Genomic DNA, 6,459 nt, shown 5'->3' with positions numbered 1-6,459 from the left:
CAATGAAGACAAAGTATACTAAAGAGGACATGATTAAATAAAGACGATTATGAGCAAGTTATCTTATTCTAAAGTAAATGGTCTGAAGGAAAGAAATTCAATTCTCTGAGATTTTACAGAGAAACTCAAATCTAGCCAGCACAGACTTCCCCAAACCTTTATTTTATACTGGACTGTAGTTATTTTACAGCGTTGCATTAGTTTCAGGAGTGCAGCAAGGTGTTCCAGTTATACAAACACGTGCACCTCTTCCTTTGCAAAGTCTTTTCTCATTTAGGTCACTCCAAAGTGTTGAGCAGCGTTTCCTGTGCTCTCTCGTGGGTCCCTGATGGTCATCCGTTTTAAGTGCTGCAGTGTATACATGTCAGCTCCAACCCATCCCTCGTCCCCGTACCCTTCCCTCTGGAAACCGTAAGTCTCTTCTCCTAATCTGTGATAAAGTATGGGATGCTTCATGAATCTGTATGCCATTCTTGCACAGGGGTCATGCTAATCTCTGTATGTTCCAAGTACCAAAGAGTTTGGACCGAAACACCAAGACAAAAACAGCAGGATGGTCAGCAGGAATGAGCATTAACTGTGCAGGTGATGCGGTCTCCAGGTGAAACACCATCCCCAAAGCCTCATGGTGAAGAAGGTGTGAACAACTGGAGAGAAGGTCCTTTGGTTATGGGAGCAGGAGATGGAGGGGAAGCACTGGATGAGGCTGGAAAGCCAGGCATGGTCCTGGACATCCAGGGCCTTAGAGACTGTGAAAAGATGTTGGTGTTTATCCTCAGATCAATGAGAAACAAGTAATAGGATTTAATAATGTGTGTGTGTATGTAGGAGGAAAAAATTAGATTTGTGTCATGAAAAGAATGTGACTTCAGTCTGAAGCAAATAAGAGAGAGAGTTCAACTGACATGAGGGGTCCAGTTAGTAGCAATCTCAGGTGGCCTTGGCCTGCAGTGGCTTGAAGCAGGATTTTGGTTCCTGGCCAGAGATTGAGGTTGGGTCTTGGTGCTGAGGGTATCGAATCCTAGCCACTAGACCAGTGTGGTGACAAGGCCCTGGCCCTTCAACTTTACAGGAAAAATAATTCCCACAAAGACTAAAAGTAGTGAATTAAGTAAAGTGTTTATTAGGAGGAAAGAAGAGTACAGTTTGTGTGGATAGATGCACAGGCAGGCTCAGAGAGAGAGAGAGCTGAGCCCTCGTGGTACTTTCAGTCACTTCTATAGGGCATTTCTCCTGGGCTTCCTTTGGCCAGTCATTATGATTTCCCCAGTTCAGAGTCTGAATTTGGTTTATCTCAGAGTCCTCCAATGTGCTTAAGCATCTCTCAGCCAAGATGGATTCTGCCAAAGAGGCCTATGGGTATTTAGCATCACTGAGCATCCCTCCCCTTTGACCTCCAAGGAGCCTTTTTGCTCATGTATAGTCAGGGACGTCTCTTGACTTTGAGAATGAGAAATATGTGATCTCTTATATTCTATCTGGGAAGGTCTCAGCCTTCTCCCTCGATTGTCCTGCTATTTTTGTCTTGGAGTTTCGGTCCACAGAGAACAACTCCAACTATTTGCCCCAGCAATCCCTCTACCTCCTGCTTCAGTAGGGTTAGAGATAAAGTAAAGACAGTTTTCTGGGCTGGAAAATCCCTGGATGGGGGAGCCTGGGAGGCTACAGTCCATGGGACTCCGAAAGATTGGGGCACGACGTAGCAACTAAATAACAACGATGGCTTCACTTCGCAGTGGCCGTGGGCCAGTGGGATATGTTAACCCGAGATCTGAGAAGTGACGGGAACGGGACTTAGTGAGTACAGTTTACATAAAACCCTATAACAGACACAGGAAACTGATAACCACCAAGATATGCACCGCACCAAAGAGCTGGGGCAACTTAGCAGATGATACTTTGATACTTGAAGTGATATTTAAGGAATTTGAACAATGCAAAGTTACCTTTGTGCTATCTGGGTCTCTACCGAAGTTTAACATATTCTATCTAGTTTTCTCTTGTCTATCTAGTTTTCTCATCTATTTTTCTCAGATGAGCTTTTAAAAATTCCTCTACTGGAAGCTGCTCGTCTAGAAGTGAAGTGACTGCTGTTCGGTGAGTCATTTCTAACTGCGATATTAGCTGCAAATATTTAGATGATCACATGGCTTGAAAAGAGTTGCCTGTGACAGCTTAGCTCACTGTCGACTCTTACTGCATGCTTTGACTGCTCACATCTCCTCTGCGCATCTGCAGGGCTCTAAGACCCACCATACAGAATGAGATTCCACAGGGATTCAACGATAGAGTTTATTAAAGTTATGAGTTATTTTTATAACCATTGATTCTATGTCATCCAGTTTTCCAAGCAGATGTTTGGTCACTTTTTTAAACATATAAGAGAAGTACAAACACGTTTGCATGTTTGAATCAATAGCACTTAAGTTAAAAAATGAGCCAATAATTTATTTCTGACACTAGGCAGTTGTCAAACAATATTAATGTCTATAAATCAACACACAGATGAATATGAGCACAGAAGAATCGCATCAAGCCCTGTGACACAGATGGCAGTGTGATGGGGTCCATCTTTCATCAACTTAACTAAACACCTCCCATTCCTAATGCCTCTTCCCTTAAAAAGTGAGCTTTGGAATGACATGTGTACAAGTGAATCTCCTACTTAACAGCTGCTGAGGGGTGAGCACTGACAGTAAACAGCCAGATGGTTATTAGACAGATCTCTTGCACGATTCAAGAATGACAACTCTATGCAGAGGCGAGAAAGCCTGGCCAAGTTTTGCATGTAAGTTTTAGAAAATCAGAGTAAACCAAGAACTTATAAATAATATGGTTGAATGTCCCAAACTGGCTAAACTTAGTAAATGTTTCACTAATAAATCAACTGGAAGTCCAAGCCAAAGTTCACTTAGAAGCGGTATGGACAGGAGCTAACAAAGCCAAGTGGTGGTCTTCGGGGAGGATTTTGGCAGCCCAGTTAGGTTACTGAGAGAAGGCTTGGGCTTAGGACCAGCTAGCACCTCTGGGGGCACCATAGGCTGTGACTTGAGCCTACCTCCAGGGCGTCAATCCAGAAGGGAGATGGGGAGAAATTTGAAATGGTCAGAGGAGGCTTTTTGCCCAAATTTCAACTCATCCTCAAAAGAATATAGTGTCTGCTTCCACCTGTCATTGAACAGGAGTGGGCAAGCCCATTCTGTAAGAGATGACAAACTGTCATGTGTCCCCAGAGTTTTCCTTCTGGGGAGTCTGCTTTACTGTAATTGTTACCTCAAGGGAAGATTCCCCAGCCTCAGGTCCAGCTTTCTGGATGAGAATTTCCAACGAAATAGATAAAGCCCAGGAGTCTATACAATTTTATGCCCACTGTTCAAAGAATCATAAAATTTATTTGGAATCTAGAAGATAAAGATAACTATTTGATTAAATTTCTTATCTTAAAAAGTGAAGGCTCAAAGAGTTACTTATTAAAACAAGGATAAATTGGGATATATTGACATATACAAACTACTATAGTTAAAATAGATATCCAACATGGTTCTATGGTATAACACAGGGAACTCTGCTCAGTATTCTGTAATAATCTAAGTGGAATAAGAATTTGAAAAATAGTAGACATAGGTATACATATAAAAGAATCATTGTGCTCTACACTTGAAACTAACAAGACCTTGTAAATCAGCTACAGTGTAATATAAAATAAAAAAAGAAAAGCACCTGTGAACACTAAAAAACACATCTCCTTTTAATCTTGGAAAGGAATATAACAGACATTCACAGCATACAAAGTTCCCAATGCTCAGAAGATAAATCAAGATGTGAAGAAAAGGATAGTATCAACATCAGCAATTGTATGTTTTTGCAAAGAAGTAAAGCAAAGTTTAGGGAAGTGAAAGGTAAAGAAAGAGATGCAAAAAGCAAAAAAGAAAACACAAACTTATATGTTTGTGTGTGTGAGGCTGATAAATAAACCTGACTGTCATTCAAAGAAAAGCGAGACAGTGAAGCATTTTAACCCAACAAACTGAAGGAGCCACAAATCATTCGTTTAAGAATGACCCAACTAGGAAATTAGTGACATATGTTTTAAGGAAAACATCACAAGGGAGTAATTTCTTTCTGGTTAAGTATTTAGTTATAGCTAAATCCAGTTTTTATGCATGATAAATTATTATGCTGTAAAATACAATGCTTTCTAAAATCATTTTTACTCCATAAAATGTTTACAACCACAAAACTCATCTACAGACAGTATAAATGAAGAAACAACAGGCTTATTTATAGGAAGTTAGACAATTATGAGATATATGAACACAATTCTATGGCACTGATTGAGCACCAAAACTTTAAGTGTTCTGAAATATTTTAAAGATATTTATAACTTTTTATCAAAGAGAGATAGTGTCACATAGAAGTCTTTTTCCATTAGAAAAAATTCTCAACATTTTATTCTTAAATATACTATTTATAACCTAATCTAAGTTTCTCATAAAATGGTGCTCTGTCTTTTCCCTCCAAAAATAAACCATCATTTATTAAAATAAACTGGAATTGAAATGTATAGTTTTTAAAATTTTAGTGTTTTGATAAAGTTAATAGTGAAGACTCTGAATTTATAGACATAATCATTAACATCTTCTTTTTAGAACTTTGTATTACTTTTTTTTTAGTTTTGTTGTTCACTTGCTAAATGAGGTCACTCAGTCATGTCCAACTCTTTGTGACCCTGTGGACTGTAGCCTACCAGGCTCCTCTGTCCATGGGATTTTCCAAGCAAGAGCATTGGAGTGGGCTGCCATTTCCTTCTCCAGGGGCTCTTCCTGACCCAGGGATCAAACCCAGGTCTCCCGCATTGTAGCAGACACTACCGTCTGAGCCACTCGGGAAGGCCTGTTCAGTTGCTAAGTTATGTCCAACACTTTACAACTCCATAGACTGCACATGCCGGGCTTCCCCACCCTTCATTATCTCCTGGAGTTTGCTCAAACTCATGTCTATTGAGTTGGTGATGCCATCCAGCAATCTCATCCTCTGCTGCTCCTTTCTCTCTCTGCTCTCAATCTTTCCCAGCATCAGGTGTTTTCCAATGAGTTGACTCTTTGCATCAGGTGGCCAAGTATCGGAGCTTCAGCTTCAGCATCAGTCCTTCCAGTGAATATTCAGAGCCAATTTCCTTTAGGGTTGACTTGTTTGATCTCTTTGCAGTACAAGGAACTCTCAAGAGTCTTCTCCAGCATCACAATTCAAAAGCATCAATTCTTCGGCACTAAGTCTTCTTTATGGTCCAATTAGACATGACTACAGGAAAAACCATACAGACCTTTGTTGGCAAAACTATTTCTCTGCTTTTTAATATGCTGTCTAGGTTGGTCATAGCTTTTCTTCCAAGGAGGAAGCGTCTTTTAATTTCGTGGCTGCAATCACCATCTGCAGTGATTTTGGAGCCCCCAAAATTAAAGTTTGTCACTGTTTCCATTGCTTCCCATCTATTTGCCATGAAGTGATGGAACCAGATGCCATGATCTTAGTTTTTTGAATGTTGAGTTTTAAGCCAATTTTTTCACTCTCCTGTCTCACCTTCATCAAGATGCTGTTTAGTTCCTCTTCACTTTCTGTCATTAGGGTGGTATCATCTGCATATCTGAGGTTGTTGATATGCCTCCTGGCAATCTTGACTCCAGCTTGTGATTCAGTTAGTCTTGCTAACAGCTTACAGATTGTATTTATTTTTGCAAAGAGCCAGTTTTTTGTTTTGCTGGTTTTTTCCTATTGGTACCCAGTTTTCATTTTCACTGATTTATACTTTAATTTTCACTAATTTTTTTTCTCCTTCTGACTTTAGATTTAAGTTATTCTTCTTTTTCTGCTTTCCTAAGGTGGAAACTTAGTTATTGATTTCAGATCTTTCACGATATATGTATTCATGCTATAAATCATATATGTACATTCAATGCTATAAATCTCCATTGAAGCACTGCTTTTGCTACATTCCACAAATTTCAATGTTTTCATTTTGTTCAGAACAGCTCTAATTTCTCTTGAGATTTCCTGTTTTATGTATGTGCTATTTAGAACTATGTTGTTTACCTTCCACAATTTGGGGCTTTTCTGGCTCTATTTCTGTTAGTTTAATTCCTCTGTGATCTGAGAGCAGACCTTGTATGGCTTCTACTTTTTAAGATAGGCTAAAGCATGTCTTATGGCCCAGAATGCTGTCTACCTTGGTGAATGGTACCTACCAGTTTGAGAAGAATGTGTATTCTGCTGCCATTGAATGAAGAACTCTATAGAAGTCCATTTTATCTAGTTGCTTGATGGTGTTGTTAGTTCAACTATGTCTTTACTGATTTTCTGCCTGCAGAATTTGTCTGTTTATAGTTTTGCTGTTGTTCAGTCATTAAGTCGTGTCTGACGTTTTGCATCCCCATGAATTGTAGCACGCCAAGCTCCTCTGTT

General features: G+C 39.6%; 1 non-coding gene across 1 annotated transcript; it reads right to left on the bottom strand.

The window, feature by feature from the left end:
* Window positions 1-436: 436 nt before the first annotated feature.
* LOC136148790 (U6 spliceosomal RNA) lies at window positions 437-539 on the bottom strand. The gene has a single exon (XR_010659562.1). It is a non-coding gene; the product is annotated as a U6 spliceosomal RNA (small nuclear RNA).
* Window positions 540-6,459: the final 5,920 nt, after the last annotated feature.

Source organism: Muntiacus reevesi, chromosome 17 (assembly GCF_963930625.1).
Source record: "Muntiacus reevesi chromosome 17, mMunRee1.1, whole genome shotgun sequence".
NCBI lineage: Eukaryota > Metazoa > Chordata > Mammalia > Artiodactyla > Cervidae > Muntiacus > Muntiacus reevesi.
The sequence above is the reverse complement of the archived record's forward strand: the minus strand, read 5'-3'. Positions and strand labels throughout refer to the sequence as shown.